This window comes from Salmo salar, chromosome 28 (assembly GCF_965601325.2).
Source record: "Salmo salar chromosome 28, fSalSal1, whole genome shotgun sequence".
NCBI classification, from domain to species: Eukaryota; Metazoa; Chordata; class Actinopteri; order Salmoniformes; family Salmonidae; genus Salmo; species Salmo salar.
In genome coordinates, this window is record NC_138318.1 from 21,694,276 (window position 1) to 21,715,191 (window position 20,916).

Genomic DNA, 20,916 nt, shown 5'->3' on the forward strand with positions numbered 1-20,916 from the left:
TCACTGTTGTGCAGCACACACACACCAGGTGATCTAGTTATAGTATGAAATTCATAACTATATGTTTTTCAGCTAGATAATTTAATAACTTTAAGATAACTGTCTAAAATATGGTAAATGCTCTGCAGTTGTGCATTCGGTTTGCTAATTTAGTAGCTATTTAGCTAACTTGTTAGCTTCTTCCAAAATCAAGCTTTTCTTGGTAACAACAGATAATCCCCTCCTGGATCAAGAGCTTTGCTGTACATGCAGCAAACTCTGTAGCATTTTTTAGGTACTTGTGTAACTTTATGAGCTGGGATGTCTGTCCTGGAAATAGTTTAGGTCAGAGACTGTATACATTATCAATGCGATCATTCACATTTAGTTATTCTCTATGGGATTTTACAAGTACAGTGGGGTTTGTGTCCAGTGCCAGTATTACCAAATATCCCGGTACAAGGTCGGTATGACGATACCGCCCAAGCCTACTATTTATACAACTCTTCCAAATGTCATTATACAGCTCTTTCTTATGCCTTAGTAGCGCCTCAAACTTCACTAATATTTCTTCTTTAACGAGTCGGACACGAAGGATTTACTTCAGACACCCGACAAGGTCCGTCATTCGCATGAAGAGACATATCGGGGACGCAGGTCGAGATATCGGGGATGCAGGTCGGGGTGCCTTGTAAGAATCCGATGGCAAGTGCGTAATCCTCCTCTAATAAAATGGATGCGCTCCGATCAAGACTATCCTACCAACGAGACATTAACTGTAATATCTTGTGTTTCACCGAGTTGTGGCTGAACGATAACATACAGCTGGCTGGGTTTTCTGTGCATTAGCAAGATAGAACAGCTGCCTCTGGTAAGACAAGGGGTGGCGGTCTGTGTCTATTTGTCAATAACAGCTAGTGCACGAAATCTAATATTAAGGATGTCTCGAGGTTTTGCCCGCCTGAGGTAGAGTATCTCATGATAAGCTGTAGACCACACTATTTACCAAGAAAGTTTATCTATATTTTTTGTAGCTGTCTATTTACCACCACAAACCGATGCTGGCACTAAGACCACACTCAACGAGCTGTATAAGGCCAAAAGCAAACAAGAATATGGTCATTCAGAGGCAGTGGACAGGGACTTTAATGCAGGGAAGCATACGTTTTACCTAATTTCTACCAGCATGTTCATGTGCAACCAGAAGAAGAAAAAAATCCAAAACTTTAGACCACCTTTAATCCACACACAGAGACACATAAAGCTCTCCCTTAACCTCCATTTGACAAATCTGACCATAACTCTATCCTCCTGACTCCTGATTACAAGCAAAAACTAAAGCAGGAAGTGACAGTGACTCGCTCAATATGGAAGTGGTCAGATGATGCAGATGCTAAACTACAGGACTGTTTTGCTAGCAAAGACTGGAATATGTTCCAGGATTCTTTTGATGGCATTGAGGAGTACACCACATCAGTCACTGGCTTCATCAATAAGTGCATCGATGACGTTGTCCCCACAGTGCCCATACGTATATACCAGAAGCCATGGATTACAGGCATCCGCACTGAGCTAAAGGGTAGAGTTGCCTCTTTCAAGGAGCGGGACTCTAAACCGGACGGTTATAAGAAATCCCGCTATGCCCTCCGACGAACCAACAAACAGGCAAAGCATCAAATTAGGACTAAGATTGAATCCTACTACACCGGCTCCGATGCTCTTCGGATGTGGCAGGGCTTGCAAACTATTACGGACTTAAGGGAAGCACAGCCGCGAGCTGCCCAGTGACACGAGCCTACCAGACGAACTAAATTACTTCTATGCTCGTTTCGAGGCAAACAACACTGAAGCATACATGAGAGCATCAGTTGTTCTTGACGAATGTGTGATCACGCTCTCCGTAGCCGATGTGAGTAATACCTTTAACCATGTCAACATTCACAAGGCCGCAGGACCAGACGGATTACCAGGACGTGTACTCTGAACATGCGCTGACCAACTGGCAAGTGTGTTCACTGACATTTTCAACCGTCCCTGACCGAGTCTGTAATACCTACATGTTTCAAGCAGACCACTATAGTCCCTGTGCCCAACAAAAAGGTAACCTGCCTGATTTGATTTAGATTTTCTGTCTGGCTTTAAATGTGGGCTAAAATATATTGCTGCTCAACTTGAGAAAACCATTGTGGTGTCCATTGACTCTAACAGCCGTTTGAAATAGGTTCTATAATAGCAGTTTGAACACACCTAATTCAAGGGTTTTTCTTCATTTTCTACATTATAGAATAATAGAAGACAAACTATGAAATAACACATGGAATCATGTAGAAGCCAAAAAAGTGTTAAATAAATCAAAATGAGATTTTTCAATGTAGCCACCCTTTTCCTTGATGCCAGCTTTGCACACTTTTGGCATTCTCTCAACCAGCTTCACCTGGAATGCATTTCAATTAACAGGTGTGCCTTTTTAAGTTAATTTGTGTAATTTCTTTCCTTAATGCGTTTGAGCCAAAAAGTTGTTGTGACAAGGTAGGGGTGGTATACAGAAGATAGCCCAATTTGGTAAAAAAAAAACAGGTCCATATTAATAGCAAGAACAGCTCAAATAAGCAAAGAGAAATGACAGTCCATCATTACTTTAAGACATGAAGGTCAGTCAATGCAGAAAATTAAGAACTTTAAAAGTTTCTTTAAGTGCAGTCGCAAAAACCATCAAGCGCTGTGTTGAAACGGGCTCTCATGAGGACCGCCACAGGAAAGGAAGACCCAGAATTACCTCTGCTGCAGAGGATAATTTCATTAGAGTCACCAGCCTCAAATTGCAGCCCAAATAAATACTTCAGAGTTCAAGTAACAGACATCTCAACATCAACTGTTTAGAGGAGACTGCGTGAATCAGGCCTTCATGGTCAAATTGCTGCAAAGAAACCACTACCAAAGGACACCAATAAGAAGAGACTTGCTTGGGCCAAGAAACATGAGCAATGGACATTAGACTGGTGGAAATCTGTCCTTTGTTCTGATGAGCACAAATTTGAGATTTTTGGTTCCAACCGCCGTGTCTTTGTGACACGCAGAATAGGTGAACAGATGATCTCTGCATGTGGTTCCCACTGTGATGCATGGAGGAGGAGGTGTGATGGTGTGGGGGAGCTTTTCTGGTGACACTGTCTGTGATTAATTTATTTAGAATTCAAGGCACACTTAACCCGCGTGGCTACCACAGCATTCTGCAGCGATACGCCATCCCATCTGGTTTGCGCTTAGTGGGAATATCATTTGTTTTTCAACAGGACAATGATCCAACACACCTCCAGGTTGTGTAAGGGCTATTTGACCAAGGAGAGTGATGAAGTGTTGCATCAGATGACCTGGCCTCCAATCACCTAACCTCAACCCAATTGAGATAGTTTGGGATGAGTTGAACCGCAGAGTGAAGGAAAAGCAGCCAACAAGTGCTCTGGAAAAACATTCCAGGTGAAGCTGGTTGAAAGAATTCCAAGTGTGCAAAGCTGTCATCAAGGCAAAGGGTGGCTACTTTGAAGATCCCAAATATATTTTTGGTTAATACATGATTCCATATGTGTTATTTCATATTTTTGACGTCTTCCCTATTATTCTACAACGTAGAAAATAGTAAAAATAAAACCACTTGAATGAGTAGGAGTATCCAAACTTTTGACTGGTACTGTAGGTTCTCGGATAAAGTGGTTGACATAGCTCTGTGCACTGTTGGAAGCTTGGGGACTCCCTAACCGACTCCTGCTCTCATTCTCTATAATAACAGAAACACAAAGACATTCAACTCCACAGGGGTTGCCCCAAGGTGCAGACAAAAACTTTAATCTGAAAATGTTGCATGGGGAGTAGGTATAATAGATGCTTTAGAACAGGGCAATTATTCCAGCTATTGTCTATCAGCATCTCCTTCCAACACTTTGTTATATCTCCTAAACAGCCGAAACAGGGTAGTTTGTCGGTTCAGATCTGCTTTGTGGCTTAACTACAGCACACTCAAGGGAAATAAGAATGGCTTCCTTTGAATGGAGCAGAAGCCTGAGTGCAAGGCAAGCGAGCCGCTTTTCCCATTACTCTCTAAGTCAGGACTGTAATCAGATTTCCAACGTCGCCTATATGTCTGACTTCTCCTGAAGAACATGAGGCAATGCTCCAGGTTTTTCCTGCTCCTCAACCTATTGCTTGTCTTCACTGAGATGGGATGCTTGAGTGACCTGTGCCTACATCAACAAGTACAAGTTCTACTGGCCAAGCAACAAGTTTTATTACTAGAGGTGTTTGCCAGGGCACTAACTAATCCAGTGTGTCCCACTCTCAACGCAAACAACCTCAACAACACAAAGGACTTTGTGACAAATGCGTATGTAAAAAGGGCTTTATAAAATAAATGTGATTGAAATGATTCGCATTAGAGACCTGTTAGTAACAATTAGAGATGGATTCACATGGAGTACTCTCTCCTATAGTTCTGTCCTCACAGTGGAAGTACAGAACAGACAGTATCGCATTGTATAGCGTCATAAACCCACTCACTAAAGTAAAACATGCATGCCAAGGGACTCCTAGGGTGTTCCTCTTCAAAAAGGGATATTTTCTCTTCCATGGAATTCCCAGTGAGATTCTAAATGGGGTGTTCTGTGTACTGTTGGATATCAATTAGCAGCTCATTAGAACAGCAACAGTCCCCTTCCCCGCGGCTTCCTGTAGCCCCCAGAGAATCATTGACCCTGTAGCCCGAGGCTGTCTCTCTCTCGCTCTCCTGTAGCTGGTCTCAAATCGCATTTGCGGGAAACACATTGTCCCAGGTTGCGGCTGTGGGAGATAACCACCTGACTTCAAAGGGTGAAGTACAGAATGTCCACTCTGCAAATGGGATGTCTGAGAGACCATTAAGACTTGGCTATATCAAATAAAAGCACTGAGGGAACGCAGGAAGAGACTTCCTGAAAGCAGCTTACTGTTCAGTACATAGCCATTGAGAGGGACAGCTAACATCCAGTTCACTCACAAATGTGTAGTCCATTGGAAAAGCCTGAGCCTATAGCGTAATAACCCAGTAATGACCTCAACTTCTCATACATTGCTACTAGGACTATTGTGTGGGAACCAGCGTATCCATTTGCACTAGCTCATGTGTATTTTTGGCCAGAAATGCTAGGGTATTTATAGCTGGCTTCAGAAGGCCATCGGTCTGTGCGAACTGTTAACACAATGAACAGCCATGCCTGAACAAGGACACAATTTTGGTAACTGGACTGGAGGCAGCTGACTACGTCTGGTCATTTTGGTAACTGGACTGGAGGCAGCTGACTACGTCTGGTCGTTTTGGTAACTGGACTGGAGGCAGCTGACTACGTCTGGTCGTTTTGGTAACTGGACTGGAGGCAGCGGACTACGTCTGGTCGTTTTGGTAACTGGACTGGAGGCAGCGGACTACGTCTGGTCGTTTTGGTAACTGGACTGGAGGCAGCTGACTACGTCTGGTCGTTTTGGTAACTGGACTGGAGGCAGCGGACTACGTCTGGTCGTTTTGGTAACTGGACTGGAGGCAGCGGACTATGCAAGTGTCCCAAATGGCACCCTATTTTCCTATGGGCCCTGGTCAAAAGTAGTGCACTATATAGGGAATAGAGTGCCATTTGGGACATAACCTACTACTCACTTCCCTTTTGGATAATAATCCTGGTAAAGAGCAGTTCACTTAGTAGGCTTGTTGCCATTCCATTTCCCATGTCCCTTGTGCTCAACCAGCAGCACAATTCTATTTGCACTCCACAACTTATTATAAATTGGATTCCCATTTCTCAAAAACCACAGAGTATTTCCCTTAACAATTACAATCCACAACTCAATGTTCTTTTTATTATCTCAATCAATAATTTTGCACGAAAAGAGAGAGTATTTGATGTTTGAATATTTGCTGGATAGTTCAGGCAGGAGTGTTTTGGATGCTTTCCTCTAGCCTAGATTCCTCCTCCACTAGTTCAGGCAGGAGTGGTTTGGACGCTTGTCCTCTAGCCTAGATTCCTCCTCCACTAGTTCAGGCAGGAGTGGTTTGGATGCTTGTCCCCTAGCCTAGATTCCTCCTACATTAGTTCAAGCAGGAGTGGTTTGGACGCTTGTCCCCCAGCCTAGATTCCTCCTACATTAGTTCAAGCAGGAGTGGTTTAGACGCTTGTCCCCCAGCCTAGATTCCTCCTACACTAGTTCAAGCAGGAGTGGTTTGGGCGCTTGTAGCCCAGCCTAGATTCCTCCTACACTCACTGTCACACCTTTTATTTCCATCCTCACAGCTCATCATAACACAAGCTGTGTGAATGACAATACATCCCCTTCATACAAACACAGGTGTGTCAGCCAAAACACCATACCAATGAAGTTAGCCTGATAAAATACTTAAATAGGTTAAACCAGTTTCAGAAACTCTTGGGAAGACAATGGAAGTTCACTTCAAAAACAATTGTTTATTGTTAAAACCATTAGTTTTGGTGTATGGCTTCATCAGGGTATTTCAATAAAACACTGCACAAGAACATCACAGAGCCCCAGGCTGCATCCCAAATTACATTCCCTACATATTGACCAGAGTAGTGCACTACCAAAAAGGGTGCCATTTGGGACGCACTCCTCCTGCTACTAAGCCCAGTGTAAGCATAAAGGTCAGATACTAGCCTGCTTATTTATATAACGGACTGTAACTGCCTCAGTGTCAACTTCACGGCACGCTGGCCTGCTGCTGCAGAGCACATAAAACAGCTCAGGCAGCACTTCCTCTGTACGATCAAATGTCACTATGCATCTACTCAACGCTATCATTTAGTATACAGTACTGACTGACACCACTCTTCTTAGTCCCCTCTATAACACTATGATTACTATCTGACAGACAATTGCAGTACTACTAGCTATGTTATCTTTCTTTATCAGATTTAAGACTGATGGCAATGTCCCTGGTAATGTGCCGACGATGGCGACAGATGTGAATGAGGAGAGGAAAAGAGGAGAGGACAATGGTTGGATGAGTTATGTCCCCTGTTGTGCGGAGATAGGAAGAGAAAAACAATGACAAACAGCCCAACAGAAGGCAGAGGGCTGAAATAACTGCTTCGCCGGGAGGTCAGGGGTCAGCGATTGCTCATGACTCTGGGGATGAGAGAGGGAGACCAGCCTTGGGGATTGGGAAACAGAAAAGATAGAGAGGAGGCGTCCCAAAGGTGTCCCTGGGCTCTGGTCAAAAGTATTGCACTAAATAGGGAATAGGTTGCCATTTGGGACGCAGACAGAAAGTCATAGCTCTCAGCCCTGATGAATTCACAGTCTGCTATTTATCTGCTGTCAGCAGCTGGAGCCAGCAGACACAGCAGCCTAATTGGCTAACAAGGGTCCCAGGTCCCCCAGAAGAGGCTTTGGAGCAGCAGATTGATTGGCTACGGAAGCTCCTCTTTGTTGACACAATAACATCCTGGCTGTATGGCCATCTACTTCAGAATCAGAATGCTCCGTCATGCTGAGGCACAGAGATACACACAGTGACAAACACACAGTACAAACTGACACACATTTAGGCTTGTCCAGAGGAAAGATTAATTCAATTTCATTAGAGCAGGATGCAGCAACACAGGCCCTGCTCCAATCACATCAGCCACTGACTGACCGGAAATATAACTGCTATCACTGGTTGTCTATTTTAGGGATATAGCCTACTGGCTACATTGTACTATGCTGCACATCTAAAACGGACCCTACTGAGAGCAGAAGTCTATACTGTGCCGTAGCACAGAAGTGACGTCTGGCTGTCTGAAGGGATTAGGGGACTGGGCTGGCAGCCTCTATAGATGTCTGCAGGGTCGGTCTCGCCCTGGTGATGCTAGTGGTCTCGCCCTGGTGATGCCACTGTCCCCTCCACAGTGGAGGGGACAGTGGGACAAAGAGACAGGAGGCTGCGCTGGTGAAACTAGGAGGACACACAGAGCCCTAATAGAGGATGAGGAGGAGTGGAGGGGGAAGGAGGCTGAGGGGGACAGGAGGCTGAGAGTGTGAACGGAACACGTCAGTCCAGGCATGAGGCATTGTCGAGATGTGCAGCACGCCACACAGTCAGTCAATGCTGCATTTTACTGAGCTCTACTGTAGTATACAATCTCTACCCACATACTGTAGAAATACTAGCCTCAGCTATTCTACGATTAAAGGTACTATGATCATATTTGTTACACAACAGTAATTACATGTGTGTAAGGCCTCAGCTGTGTTTCAGGGATGAAACACTAGTGCTTTGATCATGTGTTGTAATATTTGGTTGTACTGCTGGATTCTCCCTTTAAGGGTACAGAGCCTGATCCTTTGAAGAAAGATAAGCAGCATATGTTCTCATACAAAACCATTCTGATGCCAGTAGCTGTCTCCCAACTATTGAAACTACATGAGACGCTTACACATAAAAGGGAGACATACATTTTGTTCAAAGTTGAGATATAGACGGGTTAGGACTTAAACCACTCAATTGCAGTCAAATAAATAAAATACCACAGTATGTACTATTTGTGATGAGAATAGGTCCTTCAAGGTTAAACATAGAGACGGGATGTCTGCATCTCAGATGGCATCCTATTCCCTACAGTTGCTACTTTTGACCAGAGAACTATGGGCTCTGGTCAAAAGTAGTGCACTATATAGGAAATAGGGTGCTCTTTGAGACATAGAAAATAACATTCTCAGATGCTCTGTGTGACCTCAGGTGCCTGGTCCACCTGGCCAAAGGCTCTAGAACTAGAACTGTCACTGTCAGACCTGTTCCATCCATCAAGACTTAATAAAGGTCTCCAACTCCCGGGAGCAGTTGACAAAGGTTAAGACAGCCCACAGCAACCAGTCACTAACTCCTTTGACAGACACACAACTCACAGAGGCTGAGAAAAAAGGCCTTGCTGTTTGTCTCGTGTGTCCTAAATCGCATCCCATTACATATCTAGTGCACTACTTTTGACCAGAGCCCTATGGGCCCTGGTCGAAAGTAGTGCACCAATACATAGGGAATAGGTGCCAATTGGGACGCACATAGATCTCTACAACAGGACGACGAAGATGCTGTGAGAACACTTCATCTGCAGCACCATATTTACAGAATCAAAGCAGAACGTCAATGTGTGTGGTAAAGCCTGTGTAGAATCCTTAGTTAATTAAAGAAGTTCAGTTCAATGTCTAATCCACTACACACACAAACAGGGCTATCATATCATAAATCAAATTTTTATCTTCAGATTTTCCACCATGGATGTTCCATCTGATATAGTTTGTTTCCTTTCCCGGAGAGAGATTTACAATAAATGTTTGTAAGGGTAATTTCTGCTACCTCATATGAATCTATGACAGTAGTACTATTACACATGCCTGGCTTGCATATAAGAGATTGCTTTTGCATACAAATTAGTTATTGGTCCGGGAGGGTGGAGTTGCGCAACAACAAAAAAGACATACAAAATTCCCTTGTAAAACTAATTTTGCTCTATATTAAAAAGACTCCAAACACACCCATCCTAAACAAAAAGAATACTATAAAGCACCAATCTGACATTATTTCCATGACAGTGGACCGTGCTTGCTCTCTGATTTCCATGACTGCTCTACCTGATTAATGGCGCATAGAGTTGCCATTTACCTCAGAGCTCAGGGAAATGAATCGACATCCCAGAGGACAACACCTTTAATACCTGGTCAGGAAAACTCCTGACATTTTCAATGCTGATAACATTCAGAGAGAGACAGATAGAGAGACAAGGAGAGAGAAAGAGGAAGAGCGTGAAAGAAAGTCCCGAATAACACCCTATTCCCTACATAGTGCACTACTTTAGCCATTTGGAATGCATCCAGAGAGACTCCCACCCAAAGCTCTCCTCTACGGTTGGTGGCTGATAATACTCAGCAGAAAGAGCCGCTTTGACGTGCCTAGACAACAGACAGTCAGTCTCAAACCTGAACCGAGCAATATTATTACACTTCTTGTGTCGGCAGTAATCCCGAAATCCATTCTAACCACTCCAAGTAAGACCTACTACTGGTAAAGCATGAAATATCCACTATTACCCTGTTGTGAAGCAAAGGTACTGTAAATTCCGATGCATGGCAGCAAATAGTCACAGTTCCTGTCTAGTAAGATCTAGGAAGGCCAATCATGTGACTGAGTAGGATTTTTTTTAACAATAAAAAAGGGATTTACTGTTGTACTTTAAAATAAATGTATTTTCTATCCATTCCTACACCCCGGGTCCATCCTAGACCTGTCTGTATATAGTGGGATAGTGTCTGGCTGGGATGATGGAAACTAACGCCTTGTGACTCCCTGTGGACAAAGATAACGTAGTGAAAAGACAACAGTTTAACGCTGGACAGCAGAAAACATGACCTCATAATGGAAATCTATCCACATAACACGCTCACTGTCTCCAGCATACTAAATCACAGATGTGTGTGAGTGAGTTTGGGATGGAGAGAGACAGAGAGAAAAAGAGACAAAAGATAAAGAGAGATGGACAAAGCGAGAGAACTAAATTACCCACCAAAATCTAAGTTTAAACATTTCTAATGTATACTGCCCTAAATTTTTGCAAGAAAAGTGGATATAAAATAAAAGATTAAACTCTCATGTGAAGTTATGACTTTACTTACAACATGTTTTAAGACATAAAAATATTTGATAAACTATGTAAAAAGTCTGGATTGTGCTTAATGGGTAGTGAGTGTACCCTTTAAGCCCATGGGTGTTCCAAATATACCTGCCTCTTAATTAAATAATCAATTTTAATTAATTTACAAAATGTACAAAACGTACAAATTGACATTTTCTTATGTAAAATTGGATTATATGAATCTTCCCTAAAGTTATTAAAATGAACTGGTCATTGCTATTCATCAAGAAAGTAGCACTTATAACGGGGGGGGGTGTCCAATCGTATTCACAGAGATCAATGTGGACTTGGGCTTTTGTTCTTGCCGACCAGTACACACCTGATTCAACTAATCATAGACTTCAATCAAGACATGATTAGTTGAATCAGGTGTGTTATTGCTTGGTTGGAACAAAAACCTGCACACACATTGGCCCTCTGTGGATAAGAAGCCATGCAACACAAACCTGCACCCACACTGGCCCTCTGTGGATAAGAAGCCATGCAACAAAGACCATAACACCACTCTGGCCCTTACTTGTTACTTTTACTTCTTCTCCATATTTCTTTAACTGCATTGTTGGTTAGGGGCTCGTAAGTAAGCATTTCACTGTAAGGTTGTATTCGGCGCATGTGACAAACACAATTTTATTTGATTTGGATAAGAAGCCATGCAACAAAGACCATAACACCACACAACTTTCAATGAATTACAGTTCAAGTCGGAAGTTCACATACACTTAGGTAGGAGTCATAAAAACTTGTTTATCAACCATTCCACACATTTCTTGTTAACAAACTATAGTTTTGGCAAGTCGGTTAGGACATCTACTTTGTGCATGACACAAGTACATTTTCAAACAATTGTTTACAGACAGATTATTTCACTTATAATTCACTGTATCACAATTCCAGTGGGTCAGAAGTTTACATACACTAAGGTGACTGTGCCTTTAAACAGCTTGGAAAATTCCAGAAAATTATGTTATGGCTTTAGAAGCTTCTGAAAAGCTAATTGACATCATTTGATTCAATTGGAGGTGTACCTGTGGATGTATTTCAAGGCCTACCTTCAAACACAGTGCCTATTTGCTTGACATCAAGGGAAAATCAAAAGAAATCAGCCAATACCTCAGAAAACAAAAGTTGTAGACCTCCCCAAGTCTGGCTCATCCTTGGGAGCAATTTTCAAATGCTTTAAGGTACCACGTTCATCTGTACAAACAATAGTACGCAAGTATTACCACCATGGGACCACAAAGCAGTCATACCGCTCAGGAAGGAGACGCGTTCTGCCTCCTAGAGATGAACGTACTTTGCTGCGAAAAGTGCAAATCAATCCCAGAACCACAGCAAAGGACCTTGGGAAGATTCTGGAGGAAACATGTACAAAAGTATCTATATCCACAGTAAAATGAGTCCTATATAGACATAACCTGAAAGGCCGCTCAGCAAGGAAGAAGCCACTGCTCCAAAACCGCCATAAAAAGCCAGACTACGGTCTGCAACTGCACATGGGGACAAAGATTGTACTTTTTGGAGAAATGTCCTCTGGTCTGATGAAACAAAAATAGAACTGTTTGGCCATAATGACCATGGTTATGTTTGGAGGAAAAAGGGGGAGGCTTGCAAGCCTTAGAACACCCTCCCAACCGTGAAGCATGGGGGTGGCCGCATCATGTTGTGGGGGTGCTTTGCTGCAGGAGGGACTGGTGCACTTCACAGAATAGATGGCATCATGAGGAAGAAAAATTATGTGGATATATTGAAGCAACATCTCAAGACATCAGTCAGGAAGTTAAAGCTTGGTCGCAAATGGGTCTTACAAATGGACAATGACCCCAAGCATACTTCCAAAGTTGTGGAAAAATGGCTTAAGGACAACAAAGTCAAGGTATTGGAGTGGCCATCACAAAGCCCTGACCTCAATCCTATAGAAGATTTGTGGGCAGAACTGAAAAGGCGTGTGTGAGCAAGGAGGCCTACAAACCTGACTCAGTTACACCAGCTCTGTCAGGAGGAAGGGGCCAAAATTCACCCAACTTATTGTGGGAAGCTTGTGGAAGGCTACCCGAAAGGTTTGACCCAAGTTAAACAATTTAAAGGCAATGCTACCAAATACTAATTGAGTGTATGTAAACGTCTGACCCACTGGGAATGTGATGAAAGAAATAAAAGCTGAAATAAATCCTCCTCTACTATTATTCTGACATTTCACATTCTTAAAATAAAGTGAGGATCCTAACTGACCTAAAACAGGGAATTTGTACTAGGATTAAATGTCAGGAATTGTGAAAAACTGAGTTTAAATGTATTTGGCTAAGGTGTATGTAAACTTCCAACTTCAACTGTATCTGAAAGCTCATTCACATTTGCTGTATTGCTATTCTTGTTAATTAGTTCAACTTGTCTCCTAAAGCTTATCTGAAGACAGTTTCAAACCTCCCTCTCAACTGTGTATTAAAAAGGTACAGGTGGTGGACCAAAAAAACAGAATCACGTGGATGAATGAAAGACAACAATTATGACAATGCCCCCACCCAAAAGTGTATAAGTAGTCACCCAATAGTCAATTTTCTTCTCCCTCATTCGTCTGCATCACTTTTAGGTCTTCTATCCCTGATATCCCTCAACCCTGATCTTATTCTTCTCTCTATGCATCAAACCTATTGGAGTATACAGAGGTTTCTAATTCTTTGTTATTGTTTCTAATCTTGGTAAAGGAACCATGGCTAGATGCACAATATGCATAACTGTGTTTTTTGGGGGTTTAATCAAACTTAAATCTGAACAAAAAAAATATATTTATGCTCATGTTCATTGAATATTAGGGATATCAACACACTATCCACATGTGTTTCAATGCAAACCAGGCTTAATAGGAGCATACTGGGCTTAATAGGAGCATACTGGGTTTAACAGGAACAACAGTGATTTATGGTGAAAAGTCAGAATTGCAAAGACTACTCATAAAATATTTAGAAACGAATGGTTTGGGGTATAAATAGTTGTTATACACAGACTACAATATTATGCAAAGTTAGTATTGATCCTATTGAACAATATTGCTTTATTGTCATTTTTCATTCTGTATAGAGGGAGTGCTTTTTGTGCTACCCTTTAAGCCGGAGATAAATGTCAAATTTACAAAAATGGCATCTATGTATAACAATGCAAGTTTCATTTAACAGTAAAATAAGACAAAATGCATTTAAAAATGTAAGCTGTGAATGCCGGAAATCTATTATCTTGTACTTCGACAAGTTGTTGCTACTGTGAGACTGACATGCAGGCATGACTGCTAGCATGAAAAACTCATTTTAAATTAGCAAGAAATAGTAATGAATGCTGATGAAATAGGCTATCATGTGCAAATATCAGCACATTCATCTTTTCATTTTAGATAAAGTAGTATCACGTATATGAGAAGGTATAAAAACATATCTGAAAAATATGTTTATCTAAGTCCTCAACACCAAAGTTTTTTTGCAGCTTTGAAAATGGCCACTAGTTGGAAGTTACACATAATTGTCAATAGCTTCATTATAAAACATCTGATTGACTTTAAAAAAAAAATGTTTTAGTTTTATTTGAATTTAAAGATCGAAGTGGGCTTAATTGGTACACTTACCGTAGTGCATGTCTCTGATAGGATTTGAGAAATTCTGTGGAGAGGATTGTCTTTTATCTGCTAAGAGGGAGCTCAGCTGACAACAGAGAGAACAGCAGAACACTATACAGTGAAGCAGCCATTCTCATAGAATAACCATGTAATGAGAGCTCCACCATCTTATTTTACATGTATTTATGTCTGAGGAATCTTATAGAATTGCATCTTTGTAGGATCATTGTTATATATTGCACTTGAGACTGGAAGGAGTTGTTACCTGATAATGGGGAATATCTGGTAAATTGATAATAGTCTCTGCAGTTATTGCAAAAGGTAAATTAGCATATTTTGTGGATAACAAATCTCAGGACAAATGTAATAAACTATTTTGTTTTTAAATCTGCTCCAGCACAGCAGGAAACTTGCAAATTCCTATCAAAACATAACACCAATATTTATTAAATCTCACACTACATTCCACAATTATTAGAGAACTATACAGTATTCATAACAATCACAGCCGATGTAAAACAACAGGCACTATAGCCTAATAGATGCCTCTTTGTTGAACCATTTCATTGCCACATAAGACCCTGTCAGGGAGAACCAACGAAATCACATTGTTTTTGTCACATGCGCCGAATACAATCTTACCGTGAAATGCTTACTTACAAGCCCTTAAGCAACAATGCAGTTGTAAAGTAAAAGTAAAAAAATCAAAAGTAACATAAAATTACATAACAAACACGAGGCTATATACTGTACAGGGGGTACCGGCACCGAGTCAATGTGTGGGTTCCAGGTTAGTTGAGGTAGTTTGTACATATAGGTTGGGGTAAAGTGACTATGCATAGATAATAAACAGTGAGTAGCAGCAGTGTAAAAACAAAGGGGGGCCTTCCTCTGACACTGCCTAGTATATAGGTCCTGGATGGCAGTAGGAACCCAATGATGTATTGGGCCGTATGCACTATCCTTTGTAGCGCCTTACGGTCAGATGCCATACCAGGCGGTGATGCAACCGGTCAGGATGCTCTCAATGGTGCAGCTGTAGAACATTTTTTGGATCTGGGGACCCATGCCAAATCTTTTCAGTCTCCTGAGGGGAAAAAGGTGTTGTCGTGCCCTCTTGACGACTGTCTAGGTGTGTTTGGACCATGATAGTTTGTTGGTGATGTGGACACCAAGGAACTTGAAACTTTCGTCACGCTCCACTACAGCCCTGTTGATGTTAATGGGGGCCTGTTCGGACCTCCTTTTCCTGTAGTCCACGATCAGCTCCTTTGTATTGCTCACATTGAGGGAGCGGTTGTTGTCCTGGCACCACACTGCCAGGTCTCTAACCTCCTCCCTATAGGCTGTCTCATCGTTGTCGGTGATCAGGCCTACCACTGTTGTGTCATCAGCAAATGTCAGATAAGAGGCAGAATGAGGTAGGTGTTGACCTGAAGCCACACAGCAAGTAGGAACAGCTACTTACTTGTTACACCAGATAATGTGATTTAAACCAAAGATTTTTGGTATCCATTACTGGGCGTTACAGATTAGTTACTGTTTGGTGTAGCACAGAGATTTTCGACCAATCTTAACTGCGATACCATCTTTGTTCACGATTCGGCCATGCATGTATCTTCTAAAATGTCCGTGTCCAGTTGCAGATGGTGTGTTTGAATTTAGAAAATGCTCCGTTAATAAAATAAATAAATGTTTTGCTCCATGAAGTAATCCATCTTGTCTATTTCATATCTTCTCTCTTTAAATAAGGACAACCCACCTGGTACTGACAAACCTGGATGGTAAATTGCTGAGGTTGGTAATGGAATACATTGCGACTCCTGTTTGCCACATCTTCAATGTAAGCCTAGAAGACGGTGTGTGCCTTCAGGCCTGGAGGGAGGCAAAGGTCATTCTGCTGCCCAAGAATTGCAGAGCACCCTTTAGTGTAGAGGTCGACCGATTAATCGGAATGGCCGATTAATTAGGGCTGATTTCAAGTTTTTATAACAATCTGTAATCTGTATTTTTGGACACCGATTTTTTTTATAAAAAAATAAAAAATGTACACCTTCATTTAACTAGGCAAGTCAGATTAAAAACACATTCTTATTTTCAATGACGGCCTTGGAACGGGGGTTAACTGCCTTGTTCAGCGGCAGAACAACAGATTTTGACCTTGTCACCTCGGGGAGTCGTTTTTGCAACCTTCTACTAGTCCAACGGTCTAACCACCTGCCATACATTGCACTCCACGAGGAGCCTGCGTGGCAGGCTGACTACCTGTTACGCGAGGGCAGCAAGAAGCCAAGGTAAGTTGCTAGCTAGCATTAAACTTATCTTATAAAAAACGATCAATCTTAACATAATCACTATTTAAACTAGTAATATCATCAACCATGTGTAGTTATCTAACGTGTCCTGCGTTGCATATAATCGATGCGGTGCCTGTTAATTTCTCATCGAATCACAGACTACTTCGACAAACGGGTGATGATTTAACAAGCCATTTGCGAAAAAAGCACTGTCGTTGCACCAATGTACCTAACCATAAACATCAATGTTTTTCTTTAAAATCAATACACAAGTATATATTTTTAAACCTGCATATTTAGTTAACATGAATTTCTGCTAACATGAATTTCTTTTAACTAGGGATGTGACGTTGTGTTACTTCTCTTGCGTTCTGTGCAAGCAGTTTGGGTATATACAGCAGTTTGGGCCGCCTGGCTCATTGCGAACTCTGTAAAGTCCATTTATTCCTAACAAAGACCATAATTAATTTGCCAGAATTGTACATAATTATGACATAACATTGAAGGTTGTGCAATGTAACAGGAATATTTAGACTTAGGGATGCCACCCGTTAGATAAAATATGGAACGGTTCCGTATTTCACTGAAATAATAAACGTTTCGTTTTCTAAATGATCGTTTCCGGATTCGACCATATTAATGACCAAAGGCTCGTATTTCTGTGTGTTATTATGTTATAATTAAGTCTATGATTTGATATTTGATAGAGCAGTCTGACTGAGCGATGGTAGGCAGCAGCAGGCTCGTAAGCATTCATTCAAACAGCACCTTCGTGCGTTTGCCAGCAGCTCTTCGCAATTCTTCAAGCATTGCGCTGTTTATGACTTCAACCCCCGAGATTAGGCTGGTGTAACCGATGTGAAATGGCTTGCTAGTTAGCGGGGTGCGCGCTAATAGCGTTTCAAACGTCACTCGCTCTGAGACTTGGGAGTGGTTGTTCCCCTTGCTCTACATGGGTAACACTGCTTCAAGGGTGGCTGTTGTCGATGTGTTCCTGATTCGATTCCAGGTAGGAGCGAGGAGAGGGATGGAAGCTATACTGTTACACTGGCAATACTAAAGTGCCTATAAGACATCCAATAGTCAAAGGTATATGAAATACAAATCGTATAGAGAGAAATAGTCCTATAATTCCTATAATAACTACAACCTAAAACTTCTTACTTGGGAATATTGAAGACTCATGTTAAAAGGAACCACCAGCTTTCATATGTTCTCATGTTCTGAGCAAGGAACTTAAATGTTAGCTTTTTTACATGGCACATATTGCACTTTTACTTTCTTCTCCAACACTTTGTTTTTGCATTATTTAAACCAAATTGAAGATGTTTCATTATTTATGAGGCAAAATTGATAGTATTTATGTATTATATTAAGTTAAAATAAGTGTTCATTCAGTATTGTTGTAATTGTCATTATTACAAATAAATAAATAAATAAATAGGCCGATTAATTAGTAGCGGCTTTTTTTGGTCCTCCAATAATCGGTATCGGCATTGAAAAATCATAATCGGTCGACCTCTACTTTAGTGCTTCAAACAGCCAACCAATCAGCCTGTTACCTGTGCTTAGCAACCTTTTGAAGTACAATGCTTGACCAAGTGCAATGTTATTTTACAGAAAACTAATTTACAACAGACTTTCAGCATACTTATAGGGAAGGGCACTCAACATGCTCAGCGCTGACACAAATGACTGATGATTGGCTGAAAGAAATTGATAGTAAGAAGATTGTGGGAGCTGTTTTGCTAGACTTTAGCGCAGCTTTTGATATCATTGATCATAACCTATTGCTGAAAATACGTAGGTGTTATAGATTTGCATCCTCTGCCTTATCATGGATTGAGAGTTTATTTAAATTTTATATTTTTTTACCCCTTTTTCTCCCCAATTTCGTGGTATCCAATTGGTAGTTACAGTCTTGTCCCATTGCTGCAACTCCTGTACGGAATCGGGAGAGGCTAAGGTCCAGAGCTGTGCGTCCTCCGAAACACAACCCAGCCAATCCACACTGCTTCTTGACACAATGCCCGCTTAACCCGAAAGCCTGCAGGGCAGCCAGCTTGAGCCAATATTGTACTGTTTTTACTAATGACCTTCCACTGACCTTGAATAAAGGCTGTGTCTATGTACGTTGATGACTCAAAAGTATATACACGTCGGCTACGGCAGTAAAATAAATGACATCCAGTCAGTTTTAGAATGGTTAACTAGCAAATAGGCTGGTGCTAAATATCTCAAAAACTAAAATAATATTTTTTGGAACAAATCACTCGCTCAACCCTAAACCTCATCTAGATCTATTATTGAATAATGTGGCAATTGAGCAAGTAGAGACTAAACTGCTGGGTGTAACCCTAGATAGCAAGCTGTCATGGTTAAAACATATCGACTCAATGCTTGCTAAAATAGGAAGAGGTCTGTCCATGATAACGCTCTGCTTTCTTGCCGTCGCAGAATGTCAGTAACATTAATGTCAATCTTTCCTGGCTCAATATTGACTGCTTTACTATTGGTCTTTGTGCGAGGTGGTGATGTGTTGAAGGTATCGAACTGTCTGTTCAAGCACTTGGCACACAGTTCGGACACTCATCGGTATCACACAAGACATGCAGCCAGAGGTCTCTTCCTAGTTCCCAGGTCCAGAACAGAGGCTGGGAAACACACAGTATTAAATAGAGCCATGATTAAATGGTTCTCTCTCTGCCACCCCAGGCAACTCAAGCTAGCAATAAAAACAGATTTTTAAAAAAGCTGATAAAAGAACCCCTTACAGCACATGGGGACTGTGGAGACATGTGAAGAGCCATTTTTATATATTTTGTATTGTAATTTGCACTGTATTATTTATTGTATTTTGTAGGTGGGTGGCCTTGTACGAATCCTTGGCTTGTGTAATCCATAACGGCTCATAGGGCAGGAGCCTTTTCCTGTTTCTGAAGCATGAGGCAGAGGCAGGAGATTATGTAGTATGATATAGTGTTATCTATATTATGTTATTATATTATGTAAATTAAGTATTTTATTTGTTGTGTTTTGTTTCCTGTTTGGACCCCCAAAAATACTACTAAATACTAATACTACACATTGTTGGATTACTTCATGGAGCAAAACAAATATTTATTTTAATAATGGAGCATTTTCTAATTTCAAATACACCACCTGCAAAGATACATGTTTGGCTAAATCCAGAATGAAGATAGTATCGGTAAGGTTGGTTGAAAATTCTCTGTGCTACACCAAACAGTGCCTAACCTGTAACTCCCAGTAATGGATACCAAAAATCTTTGGTTAAATCACATTGTTACACCAGATAATCTATAACTATTCCTTACTATAAACTAGCCTACTGACATTATTATGCACAGCTCTTTGTCATGGTGTGATATAGTTTTGTTTGGCTTGTAGTCAAGTGCAGAGACAAGCAGTAGCTACTGAATAGAATATTACAGAATGCATTTACTTTCCTATGTATCCAACTGTAACTACATCTCATATTAGTAGCTGCCTGTTGAAGTTAAGACAATCCAGTCCAGCAGTTTGACAGTAACTGATAACTCCCATTGTTAGAACCAGAACAGTGGTGTGGAATAACGCCAAGCATTGATTTTCACCTGGAAATGCACATGCAAATTGGGATACTGTATCCATTTGTGGATGCAAACATGATACAATGTAACCTGTTGGCATTGACAACAATTTGCTTACACTGTACTGAACATTTGTTTTTGTAGGGGGTGGGGAGGGTGGCTACTGGCTACAGCTTTGACAGGCAATTTCGATCAGGGTGGAGATATAATTTGTGTCCGTTTAAAAAATGGGATTTCACAAAGATTTAATTTAGCTTAATGTCAAGCCTACTGCCTAAGTAAGATAGATAACCCCTACAGTAACCTTACCTTGCTTGACTCTCTCTCCAGCCTCACTAGCCGCTTCGCGTCAGTCGCAGCAAATAGCCTGCCGACAACCGGTAGCCGCTGTAGAGAACTGCAGCCAGACGGTTTCTTTGGGATCCTCAAGCGCAATTGCTCGCTACAGCTGACGTTATCTTAGCCTACTACCACAACAGAGCGAATAAATAAGCTACACCGCCAAGCCAAATATACTGAACTGAAATGTCTATGGACTTTCTATTTCCAATAGTCTAATTCGGCCATAATATAAGGATAAATAGGTCTAAAGGCCAAATAGAATACTGTCTACATGTTCACCCAGCACGCGCCGCTCGGAAGTAGCCAATCACACCGCCGCAGGTAACTTCAACCGAGCAACTATAGTTACCGGACCGATTCACAACAAAAAGTAATATGTGCCACAACTGCAGTAGCCTATGTAT

At 41.4% G+C, this 20,916-nt stretch overlaps 1 protein-coding gene across 3 annotated transcripts in view; it reads right to left on the bottom strand.

Moving 5' to 3' along the window:
- The window catches only part of tanc2b (tetratricopeptide repeat, ankyrin repeat and coiled-coil containing 2b), a 251,693-nt gene extending 230,777 nt beyond the window's left edge, over positions 1 to 20,916 (bottom strand). For all 3 annotated transcript variants that reach the window (XM_014179855.3, XM_014179853.3, XM_014179852.3), the window contains exon 1: positions 20,480 to 20,916. The gene's annotated coding sequence lies outside the window, so the exon portion shown is untranslated. The remainder of the gene's footprint in view (positions 1 to 20,479) is intronic.